Source organism: Dermacentor variabilis, chromosome 4 (assembly GCF_050947875.1).
Source record: "Dermacentor variabilis isolate Ectoservices chromosome 4, ASM5094787v1, whole genome shotgun sequence".
NCBI lineage: Eukaryota > Metazoa > Arthropoda > Arachnida > Ixodida > Ixodidae > Dermacentor > Dermacentor variabilis.
Window position 1 is genome coordinate 140,068,768 of NC_134571.1, and position 21,361 is coordinate 140,090,128.

Consider the following 21,361-nt stretch of genomic DNA (forward strand, 5'->3'; position numbering starts at 1 on the left):
TGGCAGAGCTTCAGGCAGCCCTAAACAGCTGCAACCAATCTGCCCCCGGATCTGACCGCATCCTATATGAAATGCTTAAACACCTGCCGCCTGAAACACAAAAAACCCTTCTTTGTCTCTACAATTCTATATGGTCGTCCGGCCGCATTCCCTCTGCTTGGAAAGAGGCCATCATAATTCCTATTTTGAAACAGGGTAAGGAGCCTTCTTTGGCAAATAGTTATAGGCCTATAGCATTGACGAGCTGCTTATGCAAAGTTCTTGAAAAGATGGTAAACAGTCGCCTGGTACATTATCTAGAAATTAACAAGAAATTAGATTAATATCAATGTGGCTTTAGAGAAGGCAGATCAACGACAGATCAGCTTGTACGCATGGAAATGTATATCAGGGAAGCGTTTGTCCACAAACAGCTTGTGTTGTCCGTGTTTCTTGACATGGAGAAGGCGTATGATACCACGTGGCGCTTCGGGATCCTTCGGGATCTTTCTGCAATGGGCATTCGCGGCAACCTGCTGAGAATAATTGAAAGCTATCTCTCTAACAGGACATTTCGTGTTAGAGTTGGCAACGTGCAATCTCGACCATTTATACAGGAGACAGGCGTACCGCAGGGTGGAGTACTGAGCTGTACGTTATTTATTGTTAAAATGAATTCCCTCCACACCGTATTACCTCGCACACTCTTCTATTCCGTCTATGTGGACGACGTACAGATAGGGTTCAGGTCATGCAATCTTAGCATTTGCGAGAGGCAGCTACAACTTGGCTTGAATAGATTCTCAAGGTGGGCGGACGAGAATGGTTTCAAATTGAACCCCCAAAAGAGCACATGTGTCCTGTTTTCTAACAAGAGAAGTGTACTACCACAACCCGATATTAACCTTAATGGAGAAAGACTAACTGTTAGCCCTGAACACAAATTCTTAGGTGTTATCCTGGACACAAAGCTTAACTTCGTCCCCCACTTAAAATATCTTAAAGAAAAATGCCTCAAGACCATGAACCTCCTCAAGCTGCTCTCTCGAACAACCTGGGGCAGTGACAGGAAGTGTCTGCTGAGCCTGTATAAGAGTCTCGTACAATCACGCCTCGATTACGGAGCCGTGGTGTACCACTCCGCAATTGAGAGTGCGCTAAAGATTCTCGACCCAGTCCACAACCTCGGTATACGACTGGCAACAGGCGCCTTTAGAACTAGCCCTGTTGAAAGTTTGTACGTCGAGGCCAACGAATGGTCCTTACATCTACGCAGAACATTCTTAAGTTTTTCATACTACACTAAGGTAAAATCAGACACCGAGCATCCATGTCATTCCATTGTTAGTGACCTGTCCGCTGCCAGACTTTACAGTAACCGCCCACGTATTTGAACTCCTTTGAGCCTACGTTTGGAAGCAATGGCAGAAGAAACAAACATCCATCTCCCAGAAAATATCTTAATGCCTCCCACTCGCCTTCCACCGCCTTGGGAATGGCAGACCATGGAGTGCGATATCTCTTTTGTTGCAATAACGAAACATGCACCTGAGGCACATATACTATCACACTTCCTCGAACTCCAAGCGCAGTACTGCTGTGCCGAGTATTATACAGATGCTTCTAAATCATCTGCTGGTGTCGCGTATGCAGCTCTTGGGCCAGTTTTTTCCACCTCCGGTACTTTAAATCCTAACACAAGTATTTTTACGGCTGAAGCGTACACAGTACTCTCAGCCGTAAAGCACATCAGAAAAACAAATCTGAATAAGGCCATCATTTTCACAGATTCATTAAGCGTAATAAGGGCCTTAATGAGTTTTCGAAAACATAAGAACCCTGTTTTTAATTAACTATACACACAACTATGCCTAGCATTAATGTACAACCAGAACATCATCCTATGTTGGGTACCTGGCCATAGGGGCATAAAAGGCAATGTAGCTGCTGACGAAAGTGCAACGTCAGTCACGTTTAATGAAACGGATATGAATAAACCTATATCAGCAAAAGAACTTAAGCCCTTCTTACGCAACAAACTGAGGAAGTACTGGCAGGACCAATGGGATAATGCAGTATTGAATAAGCTACACGTTATCAAGCCAAAATTAGGGAACTGGATAACTGAAAAAACAACAAGACATAAGGAAGTGCTTCTGTGTAGATTAAGAATAGGACATACGTACGCCACTCACTCCTACCTTTTGACGGGAAGCGAACCACCGACATGTAGCAAATGTGGCAACAGGCTTACAGTTATTCATGTTCTTATCCAATGCACTGAAATAGAGGCAGAAAGAAAAAAGCACTTTCCCTCTGCTTATATCCAACACATACCGTTACATCCAGCATTTTTTCTTAGCAATGAACCCCTTTTTACTTTTCAATCACTATTAAACTTTTTATTTGAAACTGACACCCTAAATGCGATTTGGCCAGGCTACTTGTAGCGCGGCCTCCACCTGGAGGTCGTAGCTGCAATGAAAACATTTTCTAGAGCACCTGCCTCCCAGCCCTTGCTTTCAAGGCTTTGCTGAGGCACTAGTGCTACAGATTTTACATAATTTACTGACCATCCCCATCTTGTGAAACATCTATTGTCATCGCAGAAACGATCAATCACAGTCATTTTTTATATTATGTATATACTTTTATTTTACGCACTTTAGAGCAAATAAATCTTAGGCCCTTTTACAGCCACATCGCACCACATGCATATACTGCGCTTTTTAGCGAATATTTTAGGCCACTATACAGCCGTGTTTCATTACTCCCCGCAATTAACACCCATATATCATTCAGAAGTACAGACCATCGACTTGGTGCTCTTTGGTCACATCTGGCCCTTGCGCCAAAAAACCCTACTAATCAATCAATCATTAGTCTTTACGGGTTACGGAAACGTCTCATTACGTGGTTTCAATTTGTTGATCTGCGCTAGAAAATAGAAAATTGCGTGTGCGAGTTGTGCAGAGGAGAGTGAACGTAACACGTTGTGTGTGCTTTTCTGCGGCTTGCACGTGTGGCTTGGAATGTGCTGCCGTCTATGTGACGTTATCAACCTGCATGCGTGTAATAGCGATGCAGTTAGCAGTTTATGCGAATAATTTTCGCGATTAGTGACACTTCTTGTCGCCATATTACTCCGCGTAATATCATTCCACGTCCTTCATGTCGTTTTAATTTGTGCCCGCGAAGCTCACATCGATGTGGACGCACGAGAGGCTGCGGATGATGAGTGTTTATATTTCGCCAACGCGTCCACTCATCACAGCTTTACGCCTACATTCAAAACATGCCAACTAAAATAATAATAATAATAATAATAACAAAAAAGAAGTACAGGCAAAAAAAAAATTAAAAAGAAAGGTGCCATCAGCACTCGGTGTTCCCAGGTGGTCTCCCTCCCAAGTACTGACCGAGCCCAATGCTGCTTAGCTTCGGGGATCGGACGAGAACCGGCGTATTCAGCATGATATGGCCGATTTTTTTTAAATTTATGACCGGTTTTCAATATAACATTGCACATATGAATTTCACACTCATGACACACATGCGAGCTTCTGGCAAGGGAAGAAAGAAAGCAAGAAACAAAAAAGCGCTACAAAGCTGTCTATCCGCATAGGACTGACGTTGTCAAATTAAAATTCCTTCATGACTGTCAGAGGTTCGAGCCTCGACAGCCAATCCGGTACACACTCTTGCATTTTCTGCAGTTCAATAAATACTGACATACACTCTCTGAAATATATACGCGCTGGCCGAGCGTCGGCGTCGCAATGGTACCCGGCCATGCGAGTTCGCCATATACAGTGGAGGGCGTTCAGCATAATAAGATCATACGGTACTCCGTCTTCATCTTTAATTGGCAGATACCTGATCCCTTGGGGGTCCACCGGTAGCTCCTTTTTCAGAGTTCGCTTTAGCACGTCCCATAAGAAAACTGCCGCCCAGCAAAGCAAGAAAACATGATCAAAGGTCTCCGGCTTCTGGCAGATCAAGCAGTGGGACCCCCACGGCATAAGACAGCCTCGTTCTTCCACAAACGTCTTTACAGAGAGCGTTCCTGTGTGGAGCTTAAAGAAAGATTTAATCCCTGGTGGCACCTGCATACGTTTCACCCGTTTAAGGACGTCTTGTCCTGGCCCTCCACTGTATATGGCTCTGTATAACGGCACTGGGAACACAATGTCGCACACATCATTATACAGTGTTTTCCTTTTCACTTGAAACAGATCATCATTTGAAAAACGAACTGACAGGAAGCGCACACTGTCGACGACTTCCTTAATGTAACCCCGAAGTTTTCCGGTCATCCTCGCCGTACTAACAATATGTGTCGGCAATGCGTCGCTCAACCTGATCTGACATACGGTGCGCAGAAACGGATCTCGCACATCTCGAAAAAACAAAAAGCGGTTGACAAGTTGTCTAACAAAAAGATGCGCCAAGCCCACACCCCCGTCCTTTACTCTTCTGAACAAGTTCGTTCGACTACATCTCTCCCATGCTGAACCCCAGATGAAGACCGCAAACACTCTGTGCAGCCTTTGCACATTTGCTCTAGAACAATGCAGCACTTGCATAAAATAATATAACTTCGCTATAAAAAACATATTACAAATTGTTGCCCTTGAAAAAATAGACTGGTTAGTGCTTGTCCATCTGTCCACTTTTCCTTTCGTTTCATTAGTTCGGTTTCTCCAGTACTCATCGCTGCTCTTGTACCTGTCGAGGGGAACACCCAGATACTTCGTCGGAGTTTTCACCCAGTTGACATTCGCGAAGTATTCCGGTGCTGAAAGCCACTCCCCGTGCCACAGCCCGAGGGATTTGCCCCAATTGACTCTGCTGCCCGTGACGTCACAGAAATGTTTTACTACAGCAATTGTTTCAGTCACACTTCCTTCGTCTGTGCAACACACTGCAACGTCATCAGCATACGCTAGCAGCTTCACTTCGGATTCTGCTAATCTGAAACCACGTATATTGTTATTTGCGGTAATAGCCACACACATTGATTCTATGTATATAGCAAATAACAGAGGACTGAGGGGACAGCCTTGGCGCACTGACCGCATGATGTTAATGGGGGCCCCCAGAGACTTATTAACAATTAACCTTGTAGTGCAGTTCTGGTACGCCAAGGCCACACCCTCAGTGATGATGGTACCGACATTAACATGATCCAATGTGGAGAACAAAATAACGTGAGCGACACAATCGAACACTTTCTCAAGATCAAGCTGAAGAACTGCAACGCCGCCACCGGTGACGTCACAGCACTCGAGCACACACCGCATTTTATGGATGTTAGAAAAAATTGTTCGCTCTTTGATTCCACAAGTTTGATGGTCTGATGCGACGATTTCCTCTATGACGCTTTGAAGTCTGGTCGCTAAAATCTTCATAAATATCTTGTAATCCACATTTGTTAGTGATATGGGCCTATAGGATGATACGAATCTCAGTTTATCTAATTTATCGTTCTTCGGAATTAGAATGGTGTGCGCTTTCCCAAAAGAAGGTGGCAATGATTTCTGCTCGTACGCTTCATTAAATACTTCTACTAATAAAGGGGCCAGTTCTCTTTTCAATGCCTTATACAAGGCGGCGCTGAGTCCTTCTGGTCCCGGTTACTTGCCCAAGTTTAAATCGTCGATTGCCTTTTCGACTTCCCTCTCCATTATTTTCCCTTGTAATCGCTCCTTAGCTTCATCGCTCAAACGCGGCATGCGGTGCAGAAAATCTGCTTTGAAAACCTCTAAATTCGCTTGCTGAAATGCAAAGAGCGACTGGTAGTACTGGAAAAAGGCGTGTGCTATGCTCTCATTGTCGTCAACAACAGTTCTATTCATTAAAATTTGATCGACATGGTTTCGTTGTCCGTGCGACTTCTCTAAACCAAGCGCCCTTTTAGTGGGCGTCTCCCCTGCCGCTAGCGCGTCTGCTCTTGCTCGCACGATGGCACCTTGATAACGTTCTTTGTCGAACTGTTCAAGCTTTTCCTTGACGCTTCGCACATCGTCTTTGTACAGACCAGGCTCTCTGCACTCAAGCGTTATCAGCTGCTGAAGTAGTGTTCGCAAACCCTTTTCTTTATATTCCCTCTCAAATTTGAGGCAGCTTGACCTTTCTTTAAGGAGGACCTTTCCATTAAGGAGTGCGCAATAGAAGTCGGTGGTAACTCCGTTAGACAGGAAACCAGTAAGCTATCGCAGGAGACGAAAGATCTGATCAAGAAACGCCAATGTATGAAAGCCTCTAACCCTACAGCTAGAATAGAACTGGCAGAACTTTCTAAGTTAATCAACAAGCGTAAGACAGCGGACATCAGAAACTATAATATGGATAGAATTGAACAGGCTCTCAGGAACGGAGGAAGCCTAAAAACAGTGAAGAAGAAACTAGGAATAGGCAAGAATCAGACGTGTGCGTTAAGAGACAAAGCCGGCAATATCGTTACCAATATGGATGAGATAGTTCAAGTGGCTGAGGAGTTCTATAGAGATTTATACAGTACCAGTGGTACCCATGACGATAGTGGTAGAGAGAATAGCCTAGAGGAATTCGAAATCCCACGGGTAACGCCAGAAGAAGTAAAGAAAGCCTTAGGAGCTATGCAAAGGGGGAAGGCAGCTGGGGAGGATCAGGTAACAGCAGATTTGTTGAAGGATGGTGGTCAGATTGTTCTAGAGAAACTGGCCACCCTGTATACGCAATGCCTCATAACCTCGAGCGTACCAGAATCTTGGAAGAACGCTAACATAATCCTAATCCATAAGAAAGGGGACGCCAAAGACTTGAAAAATTATAGACCGATCAGCTTACTGTCCGTTGCCTACAAAGTATTTACTAAGGTAATCGCAAATAGAATCAGGAACACCACAGACTTCTGTCAACCAAAGGACCAGGCAGGATTCCGTAAAGGCTACTCAACAATAGACCATATTCACACTGTCAATCAAGTGATAGAGAAATGTGCAGAATATAACCAACCCTTATATATAGCTTTCATTGATTACGAGAAAGCGTTTGATTCAGTCGAAACCTCAGCAGTCATGGAGGCATTACGGAATCAGGGTGTAGATGAGCCATATGTAAAAATACTGGAAGATATCTATAGCGGCTCCACAGGCACCGTAGTCCTCCACAAAGAAAGTAACAAAATCCCTATAAAGAAAGGCGTCAGACAGGGAGATACGATATCTCCAATGCTATTCACAGCATGTTTACAGGAGGTATTCAGAGGCCTGGAGTGGGAAGAATTGGGGATAAAAGTTGATGGAGAATACCTTAGCAACTTGCGATTCGCTGATGATATTGCCTTGCTTAGTAACTCAGGAGACCAATTGCAATGCATGCTCACTAACCTGGAGAGGCAAAGCAGAAGGGTGGGTTTGAAATTTAATTTGCAGAAAACTAAAGTATTGTTTAACAGTCTCGGAAGAGAACAGCAGTTTACGATAGGTAGCGAAGCACTGGAAGTGGTAAGGGAATACATCTACTTAGGGCAGGTAGTGACCACGGATCCGGATCATGAGACTGAAATAACCAGAAGAATAAGAATGGGCTGGGGTGCGTTTGGCAGGCATTCTCAAATCATGAACAGCAGGTTGCCACTATCCCTCAAAAGGAAAGTGTATAACAGCTGTGTGTTACCAGTACTCACATATGGGGCAGAAACCTGGAGGCTTACGAAAAGGGTTCTGCTGAAATTGAGGACGACGCAACGAGCCATGGAAAAAAGAATGATGGGTGTAACGTTAAGGGATAAGAAAAGAGCAGATTGGGTGAGGCAACAAACGCGGGTAAACGACATCTTAGTTGAAATCAAGAAAAAGAAATGGGCATGGGCAGGACATGTAATGAGGAGGGAAGATAACCGATGGTCATTAAGGGTTACGGACTGGATTCCAAGGGAAGGGAAGCGTAGCAGGGGGCGGCAGAAAGTTAGGTGGGCGGATGAAATTAAGATGTTTGCAGCGACAACATGGCCACAATTAGTCCATGACCGGGGTAGTTGGAGAAGTATGGGAGATGCCTCTGCCCTGCAGTGGGCGTAACTAGGCTGATGATGATGATGATGATGATGATGATACCGCCAGTCAAGCTGGCGGTATCACACGTAGTGGCCATATCTAGGTTGCACTACCCAAAACGAAGCCGCTACGGGGGCGGTCCCGCCTCGGGTCTCCGCTCGACTTGGACGTTGGGCCTCGGCTTGAAAGGCGTACGTCGCAGCTGAGCCGTCTATGTAGGTGGTTCGCTGCATGTAGTTGCTCCAGAGGTCCCGGTTACGCCGATCGTTTCCTCGTGTGCCCGCTTCGCAGGCATGCTAGTGGCTGCTGACATGTCGACATCAGTCGTAGCAGACGCCTCCGCACACGTAGTGGCAGGCGACGACTTCGAGGGGACTTCACTCTGTTCTGTAGCGAAACTCTGATTTTCAGGCGCCCCGTTTTCAGTCTTTTTCCGAGTATCAGCCTCGTCGTTGGTTTTCTTGTCTGGGCACAAGTTTTTGGGGTGGAGAGACTGCTTCTGTGTGACCGCGTTGCCAACCTTGTCGCTCTTAACCGGAGAAATATCTTCAATTTCATCCTCATCCATGAGGTGTTCAGATACTTCTTCTTCTCTTCTCGTTGGTCCTGCGACGACGGCGTATGTCTTGACGCACTGAGATCGTTCATGGCCGAAGCGGCGGCAGACCTCGCAGCGTGGAACTCGACCGTCCCGGCGAATATGGCCGCTTGTATGGCACCGCAGGCAAAGAGGGTCGCGGCCCGGAATTACGGCAAGGACGAGCTCCCCTGCTATGCGTAGCTGGTGCGGAATATTGTCGACTGTAGTACCTGCCTTAAGCTGCAGGGTCACCGACCGCGTCGTTGAGCCCTTGTCAAAAATCCCTTGAACACGCCACCGTTCTTTCGCCGCGTCCGTAACCGTTCCGTATGGGGCAAGAGCTTGTCTGATGTCTTCATCTGACACGTTTGGCAGCATCCAGTGTAACTTCAAGCGCACGCCTTGATTGGTGCGGTCAACGACAATACAGCGCCGTTCTTTGATAATGATGCTTCGGATAGCAAGCAGTTTCTTTGTGGCTTCGGTCGTCTTCATCATGACCGCCCACACGTGATTCATCTGATACGCCCCCAAAGCAACTACTTCGGGGAGCAGTTCCAGACGAACCAGAGCGTCACGGAAATCCTCAACCTTGTACGGTCTTCCACGGACGTCCGCGTGTAAAAAAACAGTATTAAGGACGATTCGACCGGTAGGCAAGTGCGGCAAAATCACCTGATAATCCTCGTCTTCAAAAACCGCTTTCCTGTTACCGCGGCCGTTCGCGGCCGCCAACGCCGCTCCGTCGGAGCACATGATAACACGTCCGTTCACTGTGGTGCCCGGAAGTGGAATGGTCACTTGGCCATCCTGACACTGCACGCGGTTGGTGAGAAGAGCGCGCAGTGAGCGGCGCGTAACGAGCGGTATTAAAAAAAACGCAAAATATTGTGTCAGAAGTGGGATTCGAACCCGCGCCCACATACGCGGACCAGAAGCCTCGTATAACCCGCGTTGCTGGGTAAGGTTTCCCTTGAGTCTGGCGCCTTAGACCACTCGGCCATCCTGCCTTTTTTTTTCTTTATTGCCTTTTCACAAACGCAAACAAAAAGATCAAATACACGACATGTACATATTCTAAAAACACCAGCCACTGCTCGGCCAGTGTAAGGTGTTTAAAAGGGCTTCACAGAAGCCAATTGGTCTAGTACAGGAAGCCATTCCGGGGGCTCAAATAGTGCTCTGAACAAGTCGCGTGTGTATATAATGCTCTCAACAAAATAGTGTCTTGCTGAGTGAGCCTGTATATGACAATGCCTGATGTCCATTCTCGTCTTCCATACGCTGTGCATGCAAAGCAGCATTAGCATATCACTCGGCGCTTCCCCTGTTTCTGCACGTGGAAGAAACCGGATTCCAAAAGGGCTTATCGGCAATTCTTCTTTAAGTGTTCTTTGTAGGACGTCCCACAGAAATACGGCGTCATGGCAGTCAATAAAAATATGCTCAATTGATTCTGGCTTATTACAGATTAAGCAGTTTACCGACCAAGGTACAAAAAGACCTTTGCTTTGTAACCATGGCTTTACAGGGAGAGTGTCAGTATGTAATTGAAAAAAGAACGTTTTAGCAGAGGGTCTCACTGGCATTTTTTTAACGCGCTTTAGCACATCGCGCTCAGGACCTAGCCTGTAGGCAGCTCGGTAAACCGGTAATTGTAAAAATACATCGAGAATATCAGAATACAAACGCTTTTTCGTGACATCACACAAGTATTCATATGAGAACCTTGCCTTGAGCAGGCGTACAGAAGTAACCACTTCATGCAAATAAGGACTGAGCGGTCCAGCTCCGAAAGAAACAGTTGACACGACAAAGTCAGATAGATAATCATGCAATCGTGCTTGGATCACAGTTCTCAAAAACACATCAGTTTGGTCCCGCACAAAGAAGAATCTGCTTACCAGCTGCTTGAAAAACAGGTGTGAGAGCCCTAGCCCACCATTTTTCACCTTGTGGAACAAATTGCACCGGCTTGTGCGCTCCCATTGCGATCCCCAAATAAAGGTCGCAAGCACTCGGTGGATTTTTTTAACCGAAGTTCTTGCCATGGCCATCACTTGCAACACGTAGAACACTTTTGCAATTAAAAACATATTACAAACGGAAGCTCTTGCGAACATTGAAAAGTTATGGCCACCCCATTTATCGGTAGCATTTTTGACGCGTTTATTTTCCTCAGACCAATATTCATCAGCATTGAGGTAGTTATTTAGCGGGACACCGAGGTACTTTCCGGGGGAGGCGGTCCAATTCATATTACAGTACACCTCGGGTGTGCTCTGCCTGTTGCCATGAAAATACAAGGCATTTCGGCCAACTGATCACGCTACCAGTTGCTGTGCAGAACGCCTTAGCAACACTGACAACTTCCTGCACGCTTCTAGCATCAGTGCAAAACACGGCTATGCCGTCCGCGTACGCTAAGACCTTAACTTCACTGCTGAAAAAAGTGAAGCCTCGAATACATGGTGTTGCAAACAAACGTAAACAAAACGGCTCCAAGTATATCGCAAAAAGTAGAGGGGACAACGCACATCCTTGTTTCACACTCGACCGCACAGGAATTGACATACTTAATTCTTTGTTGATCACTAATTTGGCTGTGCAATCATGATACACCATTTTAACACCTTCAGTAATTACAGATCCATCATTTACGTGCTCCAGCAATAAAAACAGAACTTCATGTACAACTTTGTCGAACGCTTTATGTAAATCTAGCTGAATCATAGCTACGCGGTCATGCATTGCGTCACAACATTCCAGAATACTTCTTGCTATGTGTATGTTCGTAAAAATTGTTCTACCTTTAATGCCACAGGTTTGATGCGGGCCAACGAGGGACTTAATAACGTTTTGGAGCCTTCTAGCTAACACTTTCATGTATATTTTATAATCTGTATTGGTCAAGCTAACGGGACGGTAGGACTCAACTGAAAGTAATTTTGCAGGATCGCCAGTTTTGGTGATCATTACTACGTGCGCTGTCCTGAACGAGAGAGGCGCTTGCTTTTTTTCATAGCATTCAGCGATCACTCGGTGTAGAGCCACTGCCATTTCTGCCTTTAAAAATTTGAATACGGCTGCACCCAGCCCATCTGGCCCAGGTGACTTGCCATTACCCAAGTCATCGATTGCCGCTTCAATTTCGGCCACGGTAATTTCGGATTCCAGTGATTCTCTAACCGTGTCCTCTAATCTTGGCATAAGAGTTAGAAAGTGGGCTTTGAAGTACTCGGGGTCATAAATTCTTCCTCCGAGAAGTTCGGTATAAAATTCAACAAATGCACGTTTTATCTCTTCGCTTTCTCGTGTAATTTTGTTGTATTATCGAATTTCATTTATCTCCTTATTTGCAGCATGCTTCTTTTCTTCACTTAGCACACGCTTAGTGGGTGTTTCGCCCAGCCACAACTTTTCAGTGCGCGCCCTTATCATTGCGCCGCGGTACTTATCTTCGTCGATCAACTCGAGTTTCGCTTTCACCTCTCGTATTTCTTTTTTAAACGCTCCAGGCACTTCATGTTCTACCCCTAACATGTACACCAGTTCACTGTGTAACTGTTTCTCTTGTTGCCTTTCCTTGTGACGCAATACGCATGCTCTATCGATGACAGCAATTTTAATGTCGCATTTAAACCGCTCCCACACTGATATGAAACAGTTGGTTTCCGTATGCAGGGCATTTGAAAGATACTCCTTGGCTCTCGTGACAAACAATTCACCTTGCAGCAGTTTTTCATTGAACTTCCACAGGAACCAATTAAACGTGACACTCTTTCGTTTTTCGCCAATCGTAATCGAGACCAAATTATGATCGCTGAAACTGAGATATTGTGTTTCATAAGAGGAACACAGTGGTACAAACTTCGCCGGTACGTATATTCTATCAAGCCTCGCATGGGAATCACCTTGAAAGTGCGTATACCGTGCTTGGCCATCTCGCGTCATTGCATAAACAATGTCCTCAAGCTCTCTCTCAATTACTATCGCGTTCAACAGCTCAGCGCTTCTATCGCGTACTTTGAGGCTCGTCGTTTTATCTTCAGCTGTACAGACGCAGTTGAAATCCCCAAGAAACACAGCATGTCGTTCTGTTTTCAAAAATCCTTCAGCATACTTTAAAAAAATTTCGCGTTCATGAATTTTGTTCGGTGCGTAGATGCACACAGCGCGCCACAGTAGACCAGCAAAAATAAAATCACATGCGACAAGTCTCCCACTTTCGCAGGTGGACACTTTTTCCACAACCGATATGCTATTGCGAATAAAAATGACGCAGCCTCCTGACCGTCCAACAGCATGGCACACACATACACTGTATCTAGATCGAAAAACTTGAACCATCTGTTCTGTTTGCTCCTCACTCTCAATTTTTGTTTCTTGTACAGCCAGAAGGTCAACGTCATTCTCTAAAAGCATGCGACTAATCTGGCACTGCCGCCTGCACGAACACATTCCTCGCACATTCAATGTCGCAACGCGTAGGCTAGATTTAATGTTAGACGCCATCTCATGGGGTTGCTTGGCCAAGCGTCCTACTCACATCGAAGCTGTGGGGTTCTTGTGGTCATCGTTGAAGGCTACTGGAACGGGTCCTCCGCTAGGGCTGAGGCGTTTTAGGGGCCACCCTACTGCCAGGCGGCACGTTCGGCTTCGGTTTAAGCATAGACCGCCGCGTAGTCGATGCCTTCGTTGGAGGTTCACCGGTGCCTGACGCAGTAGTTATTCCTGTATTGCCAGTGTCTTCGTGAGCACGCTTTGCAGCGATGCTTCCGGTCATAAGCATCTCGACGTCCGTTGCTTCCTGGCCGACTTCTTGCGGCAGTGACGATGACGCGCTTGCTGCCTTCACGCCTGCGTCGCATGTTGCAGTCTCTGGCTTCGTTTCCGGGGCTGCAGCCAAGGGCTCACCCCCCAGGTTCGCTTCCTGGACAGCTCCTGGGGAGGGTTCAAGGGGCTTTGCACGAGTCTTCGCCACGTCGTTTCCCTCCCTGCTAGCTTCTTCGGCATCTGCGGCGTCCATCATGTGTTCGGATACTACGTCCCTTTGGAGTGGGCCTGTAACGCTGGCATAAGAGCGCACACATTGGGAATCATCGTGGCCGAAGCGACGACAGACCCCACATCGTGGAACGCGGCACTCTCGCCGGATGTGTCCGATGCCACGGCATCGGAGGCACAGCGGCGCTCTGCCAGGAACGAAGACGAGCGCCATATCCTGAGCAACACGCAGTTGTTGTGGTAGGTCGTCCACAGTGAGGCCCACATTTAATTTCAGCGTCACCGAGCGGGTGGTTGATCCTTTGTCAATGCAGCCGTTGACCTTCCACTTGTCTCTGCTAATTTCCGTCACTTTTCCAAACGGCGCCAAAGCCACTCGCACGTCTTCGTCCGGTACGCCATGAAGCAGCCAGTATAGCTTCAGTCGGACACCTCGATCGCGCGGGTCGATGACCATGCAGCGGTGGTCTTTAACGTTGAACGCTTCAGCTTCTAATATCTTCCTCTTGCCTTCCTCGTCCTTAAACGTCACTACCCACAGGTGATTCATTTGGTATGCCCCGAGGGCAACCACTTCCGGCAGCAACGAAAGACGTGCAAGGCTATCTCGGATATGCTCCACTCAGGAGCATCTGTTTGCGTTTTCAAAGTCTCCAGGAATCTGTGTACGCCTTCGCGAAAATACATACGTGTTGGTCGCGCGTCCGGATCACAAAAATAGCCAGCCAGCAAAGGGGACGCCATCCTCATTATCGGTTGGCAGGTACCGGATCCCGTGAGAGTCTAGCGGTAATTCTTTTTTAATGGTTCTTTGGAGCACGTCCCAGAAAAGTACCCCTTGCCAGCAATGAAGAAAAACGTGGTCTATTGTCTCAAGCTGTTTGCATATAACGCAGTGGGTACCCCACGGTAGAAATAAACCCTTTTCCTCTAGAAAGGACTTAACAGTTAAAGTTCCAGTGTGTAACTTGAAAAAGAAAGATTTGGCTCCCGGCGACACCTGCATTTTTTTAACTCTTTTTAAAACATTGCCACCTGGGCCTCCAGAGTGTATGGTCCTGTACAAGGGCACTGGAAACAGCGCGTCACAAACATACAATGTTTGTGACAATGTTACAATGTTTTCCTTTTAACGCTACTCAAATACTGCATCGAAAAACGTACACTTAAAAATTTGACACTTTGAACAATTTCTCTAAAGAAACAACAAATTTTCCTATACAATGTTTTCCTTTTAACGCTACTCAAATACTGCATCGAAAAAACGTACACTTAGAAATTTGACACTTCGAACAATTTCTTTAAACCACAAACACTTCTTGAAATACATTGCGTTGTAACAACATACTCAGGCAAAACTTCCCCGAGTCTTTGTTCACACACGGTGCGCAGGAATGGGTCTCTAACATCACGGAAAAATAAAAACCTGTTTACAATCTGTCGCACAAACAAATGTCCCAGTCCTAAACCACCGGCCTTCACCTGCCGAAACAAGTTCGTGCGGCGGCACCTCTCCCATGTGGACGCCCAAACAAAGACAGCAAATACACGGTGCAGCTTCTGCACGTTTACTCGCCAAACAATGTAGCACTTGCATTGCATACCACAACTTACTAATAAAAAAAAAGATTGCACACCGTAGGTCTTGCGAAGATAGATAGATGAGCGCTTGTCCATGTTGCGTCTCTTGCAGCTGCGCTCGCCAGTACGGATCAGTGTCTCTATAAAATTGCAGTCGCACCTCCAAGTACCTCGGAGGCGTTGTCACCCAATCCACGTTGGCAAAAGTGTCTGGGGTTGAAGGCCATTCTCCGTGCAAAAACCCCAGGCACTTATCCCAATTCACCCGACTTCCGGTTAGCTCACCGAAGCACTGCACGCTTTCAACTGTTTTACTATCACTTTCCTTGTCCCTGCAAAGAACTGCAACATCGTCTGCATACGCAAGCAATTTCACTTCGGTTGCTTGTAGTCTAAATCCATGAATTTCATCGCTTTGTATTATGTTCAGACACAGTGCCTCAATATATATATCAAACAACAGAGGGCTGAGGGGGCATCCTTGGCGCACCGAACGTCGTACGTTTATGGGGACCCCCAGCAACTTATTAACAAGTAGACTCGTAGTGCAGTTTCGGTACGCCAAGCTCACTCCCTCCCGGATGACCGAACCTATATTGATGTAATCCAGGATGCAAAACAAAATACAATGTGACACACAATCAAATGCCATTTCCAAATCTAATTGTAGTAGTGCGACACGTGCATATGTGGCGTCACACCATTCAAGTACACACCTCACCTTGTGAATGTTGTAAACGATGGAACGGCCTTTGATCCCACACGTTTGTTGAGGGCCAACTATTTCGCCTATAACACTCTGTAATCTGCTGGCAAGAACCTTCATGTATATCTTGTAGTCTACGTTTGTCAGAGCGATAGGTCTGTATGACGATACCTGCTTAAGTTTATCTACTTTGTCGGTTTTCGGCATAAGTGCAGTATGTGGCGTTCCAAACGACACAGGTAAAACATTTCATATGCCTCATTGAATACCGCAGTCAGCAATGGAGCTAGTTGTTGCTTGAAAGTTTTGTAGAACGCTGCACTCAAGCCATCAGGCCCAGGCGATTTACCAGGGTTTAAATTACCTATTGCACGCTCTACTTCCTGCTCGCTAACGGCCGTGTGCAGTCTTGCTTTTTGTTCCTCGTCTAGTAGTGGCATCACCCGCAGATACAATTCTTTAAACCGGTCCAGGTCGACATAACGTAAATCGAACAATGCCTGGTAATACTCAAAGAAAGGTTGCCCGATTTCTCTATTATCTGTTGCGGTGCGACCCGCCCATTGTACCTCACTGACTTGGTTCCTTCTTGCGTGCGCTTTTTCCATCCCTAGCGCCCGTTTTGTGGGCGTCTGCGCCACGGCTAGATGTTCAGCTCTCGCGCGCACAAGCGCTCCACGATAGCGTTCTTCTTCATTAATTTCTAGTTTTTGTTTTATTTTCCTAACGTCGTCCATGTATAATCCCGGTGCCTTGCACTCCAGAGCTAATAATTTTTCTAGCATAGACTTTAACTGCGTTTCATTTAGTTTTTCTTGGTACCGTATGCAGCTCGCCCTTTCAATTCCTTTTATTTTGATCTGCTGCTTGCACAGTTCCCATTCCTGGCCCAATTCATGTATTCCCCCTCCAGTGACTTTACTAATTTCTTCCTCCGCTCCCTTAGCGAATTCTTGATCATTGAGCAGTTTGTTGTTTAACTTCCAAAGATCCCACTGAAAACAGCTGCTTCGCTTTTTTGCTCCAATGAAACATTGAACCATGCAGTGATCCGAGAAGGGCGCGGGCACTACGTCATAGCCATGACACTTTGGGACCAAACATGCATACACGTAAATCCTGTCGAGTCGGGCGTGGCTGGTACCTTGGAAATGAGTGTACTTAACTGGACACCTGCTCACCAGGCATTCCCCCACGTCCTCTAAAGCAAATTCATCAATTAATCGAATAAGAACGGCAGTACTACTATCCCTGAAAGTACACGCAGTAGTTTTGTCATCGGCGCTCAGAACACAATCGAAGTCACCCAACGGAATGAGCTGCCTTTCCGTGTTCAGATGTTGCTTAATAAATTCAAAAAAGGCAGTCCTCTCATCAACTGCGGTGGGTGCATATATACAGACAGCGCGCCATTCAGTAGAACAAAAAACGAAATCACAGACAACTCCTCGTCCTGAAGGAAGCGAAACATGCGACTGAAAAACTTGACCAAGCAGCTTTTTGACGTACATGACACACCCGGCAGAAGTACCAATTGCGTGACTGACAACGCCATAATACTTAGACGTGAAACGCTGCACAATGCTCTCAGTCTCTTCTTCCCCTTCGACCTTTGTTTCTTGTAGACCAAGCATACCGATATCTTAGTCAGTTAGAAGGCGCACCACTTGACTTTGCTTTTTCTTTGTGGCTAAGCCTCTCACATTTAGACTGGCCACTTTAAGCGTGAGCACAGAAGCCATTTTGCTGCGGTGATAAGAGGCCGTGAGCATGGTGCTTACCTTTCGCGTCCAGCACGTCGCTAGACGCTTTTGTTAGTGCCGGGGTCACCTGTTTGGCCAGGTCGGTCTTTCTGCAAGGCCTGCTTTTCTGCAACTCTCGTTTCCGACATTACATTTGGGCTTGTTTTGAAGAGTGATCGTCTCCCTTGTGTCGTTTTCGTCGGTGGCTCCTTGCTGCTAGCGGCCGCCGCCTGGTCCTGTTCGTTGCCGCGCTCGGTGTGCGTGCGTTTCGCTGTGCCGGTGACGCTCGACGCTCGGCCGCCGCTCTTGTCGAGGGGCTCCTGGCTGTTCCCTGGTTCAGATAGTCCGGCTCTGGTCTTCCCTCTGCAGCACTTGCCCTTCCATCGTCTTTTCCTTCAAGGGCGTATCGTTGCCGTTTGTTTGTTTTCTTTCGTAACTGTTTCTTTTCCTCCTCCCTCAGTCACTGAAGACTTTACAGTCGCTGCAGGCTTCTCGTCTTCCCCAACTCCTTTTGCAGGTGCTTCGGTCTAGTCAACGTCCATGATGTGGTCCGCCGAATCTACCGTCGACGCAGTTCCTGTAGCCGCTGCGTACGTCCGTACGCACTCCTCGTCACCGTGGCCGAAACGTCTACGTTTTGAACACCTTAGTTCCTTGCATTCTCGGCGTACGTTGCCCGTACTGCGGTAGCGCAAGCACTGCATCGGCCGTCCAGGCACGGCTACGAGTGCCAGCTCTCCTGCAACTGTTATCTGATGCGGTAGGTCCTCGATCTTCATACCAGGCACGGTTTAGGAGCACGGTTCTCGTGGTTCAACCCTTTTCGTGGATGCCTTGAACACGCCAGCGCTCATGGGTCACTTCAGTGACCCTCCCAAACGCCGCAAGAGCCGTCCGAATGTCGTTGTCGGCCACGCCATGAAGCACCCAGTGGAGCCGAAGCTTCACCTGCTGGTCCTCTAAGTCCAGGATAAGGCACCGGCGCCCTTTGACGTTCAGCTCCTTGAAGGCGAGAAGCCGCTTCGTTGCTCGAATCTGACTTCTGACACAATATTTTGCGTTTTTTTTATACCGCCCTGTTTACGCCGCTCAGTGCTCGTGCTTCTCACGGGCGATATGCAGTGTCAGGATGGCCGAGTGGTCTAAGGCGCCAGACTCAAGGGAAACCTTGCCCAGCGATGCGGGTTACACGAGAATTCTGGTCCACGTATGTGGGCGTGGGTTCGAATCCCACTTCTGACAAAATATTTTGCGTTTTTTTATACCGCGCTGTACGCGCCGCTCACTGCACGCTCTTCTCACGGGATGTATGCAGTGTCAGGATGGCCGAGCGGTCTAAGGCGCCAGACTCAAGGGAAACCTTGCCCAGCGATGCGGGATACACGAGAATTCTGGTCCACGTATGTGGGCGTGGGTTCGAATTCCACTTCTGACATAATATTTTGCGTTTTCTTATACCGCGCTGTGCGCGCCGCTCACTGCACGCTCTTCTCACGGGATGTATGCAGTGTCAGGATGGCCGAGCGGTCTAAGGCGCCAGACTCAAGGGAAACCTTGCCCAGCGATGCGGGATACACGAGAATTCTGGTCCACGTATGTGGGCGTGGGTTCGAATTCCACTTCTGACATAATATTTTGCGTTTTCTTATACCGCGCTGTACGCGCCGCTCACTGCACGCTCTTCTCACGGGATGTATGCAGTGTCAGGATGGCCGAGTGGTGATTCTGCTTCCGGCAGCCGAGCTGTGCGGTCAGCAGGATCATGGGCTCCAGTGGAGCAACGACAGCGGCCACTTTTGGCCGCGGAAATAGGCTCAACGATGATAAGGATTATGCTTTTATTTTGCCGCAGCTGCCTAAAGGACAACTGGTGATTAACACCGTCTTTTTGCACGGTGATGTACGTGCGAGGCCGTACAAGGTGGAGGATTTCAGGGATGCCCTTCTGCCGACGGGCCTGCTGCCGGATGTGGTATGCATAGGGGCGTACCAAATCAACCACGTCTGGGCAGTGACCCTCTGCGATGCAAATGCAACGAAAAGGCTGCTTGCCCTGAAGGAACTTCAAGTGAAGGGACGACGGTGCCTCATCATTGACCCGCAGGACCAACAGGTGAAGCTTAGGCTTCACTGGCTGCTCTACGGCGTTGCCGACGAGGACGTCCGGACGGCTTTCGCGGCTTTCGGCAAGGTGGAGGAGGTGAGCCGGGAACGGTGGCGCGTTGAAGGCATGGGAACCAAGACCTCAACCACCAGGACCGTCCTTCTCAAGCTGAAGGCCAGCATGAAGGTGGAAGACCTCCCCCATCAGATCCGCGTCGGTGGAGAGTTAGCCTTGGTCGTCGTTCCCGGTCGACCGATGCAGTGCCTGCGCTGCCACGGCACGGGACACGTCCGCCGTGAGTGCCGAGTACCGCGTTGTACCCGGTGCAGACGTTTCGGCCACGTCGACGCTGAATGCGTGAAGTCCTATGCCGCTGTGACAGGCCCACCAGTGAATGATGTTGCGGCAGAGCACCTCATGGATGTGGCCGAGGCGGAGGACGCGGCTAAAGGAACCGGTGACATGGTGTCGACAGAGACAAGTAGTGGGACGACGATTCTGGAGGTAGACGGCAACGCGGCTGAGGCTACTCAGAAGCCGAGTAGGACGGAACGGGATGCTACGACCCAGGGGCAGGCGACGGGAAACGTCAGTGAAGACGCAATTGACGACGCGACCGCAATGCAGCAGGACGAGGGCGTCACCAACGACGACCGTACTGGGGCTCTTGCTGCCTCCGTCAAGCGCACCCACGACCAGACGAAGGACCGCGAGGATCGGGCACCCAGCACCAGTGAGGGACCACCGACGAAGACGCCTCATGGGAGGCGGATGGGCTACAAGCCAAAGCCCAATGTACCGCCTGAAAGGAAGCCTGCCGACAAAGCGGCCACGTCTAAGGACACCAACAAACCGGGAGGTCCCGGAGGCGGCTAGCCGAGGGCTAGTCGTGAGCGGTAAGCACCATGCTCCGGGCCTACTTTACTTTTCTTTTAGATCAAGATGGCTCAAATACCGTCCCTGAGGATTGCCACATTAAACGTGAGAGGGCTGGCGGCTAGTCGTAGGCAAAGTCAGGTCCTACGTTTGGTCACTGACCACGACATAGACGTACTAGCCGTCCAGGAAACTAAGGTTGAAGGAGAGGAGGAGACTGGGAGCATGGTGCGACGTTTCACGACTAGGTATTTTGCGGTGGTTAGCCATGCTGTAGGCACGGCTGGAGGGTGCGTTCTTCTTGTGAAGAAGCTGCCTGGACTGCAGATTCAGAGCATTTTTTCGTGTCAGTCAGGAAGGATTGTTCTTTGTGATATTGTTATGGGTGATTCAGAGTTCCGCATCATATGCGTATATGCGCCGAATTCAGTAGATGAGCGCGCCCGTTTTTTTTCGAACCTTTCACGATATGTTTGTTGTAATATGCGCGTGATGATGTTAGGGGACTTTAATTGTGTGTTGAGTGCTGGAGACAGAGTCAATAATGCAGGTGTGCGTGACCGAAGCAGTGAAGTGTTATCAAATTTAATTAATGAAAATGAACTCGATGATGTTTATGAATGTCTGGAAGGGGGGCGTCAAGTGACTTTTACACGTTTTCAGGGCAGCAGCCATGCGCGTTTGGACCGAATGTACATTTCATTGGATATGATTCCAAGATGCCACGGTTACTGTGTAGTACCA

The 21,361-nt window shown here is 47.9% G+C and overlaps 4 non-coding genes and 1 pseudogene across 4 annotated transcripts; 3 read left to right on the top strand and 2 right to left on the bottom strand.

The window, feature by feature from the left end:
- Nucleotides 1–3,349: 3,349 nt before the first annotated feature.
- On the bottom strand, nucleotides 3,350–3,468 carry LOC142580521 (5S ribosomal RNA; annotated as a pseudogene).
- A 6,024-nt stretch (nucleotides 3,469–9,492) lies between these two features.
- Nucleotides 9,493–9,611, bottom strand: TRNAL-CAA (transfer RNA leucine (anticodon CAA)). Its single transcript has 2 exons — nucleotides 9,574–9,611; nucleotides 9,493–9,538 (listed from the first exon to the last, which is right to left on the bottom strand). It is a non-coding gene; the product is annotated as a tRNA-Leu (tRNA).
- A 9,149-nt stretch (nucleotides 9,612–18,760) lies between these two features.
- On the top strand, nucleotides 18,761–18,879 carry TRNAL-CAA (transfer RNA leucine (anticodon CAA)). Its single transcript has 2 exons — nucleotides 18,761–18,798; nucleotides 18,834–18,879. It is a non-coding gene; the product is annotated as a tRNA-Leu (tRNA).
- Nucleotides 18,880–18,953: 74 nt separating this feature from the next.
- TRNAL-CAA (transfer RNA leucine (anticodon CAA)) lies at nucleotides 18,954–19,072 on the top strand. The gene is made up of 2 exons: nucleotides 18,954–18,991; nucleotides 19,027–19,072. It is a non-coding gene; the product is annotated as a tRNA-Leu (tRNA).
- Nucleotides 19,073–19,146: 74 nt separating this feature from the next.
- On the top strand, nucleotides 19,147–19,265 carry TRNAL-CAA (transfer RNA leucine (anticodon CAA)). The gene is made up of 2 exons: nucleotides 19,147–19,184; nucleotides 19,220–19,265. It is a non-coding gene; the product is annotated as a tRNA-Leu (tRNA).
- Nucleotides 19,266–21,361: the final 2,096 nt, after the last annotated feature.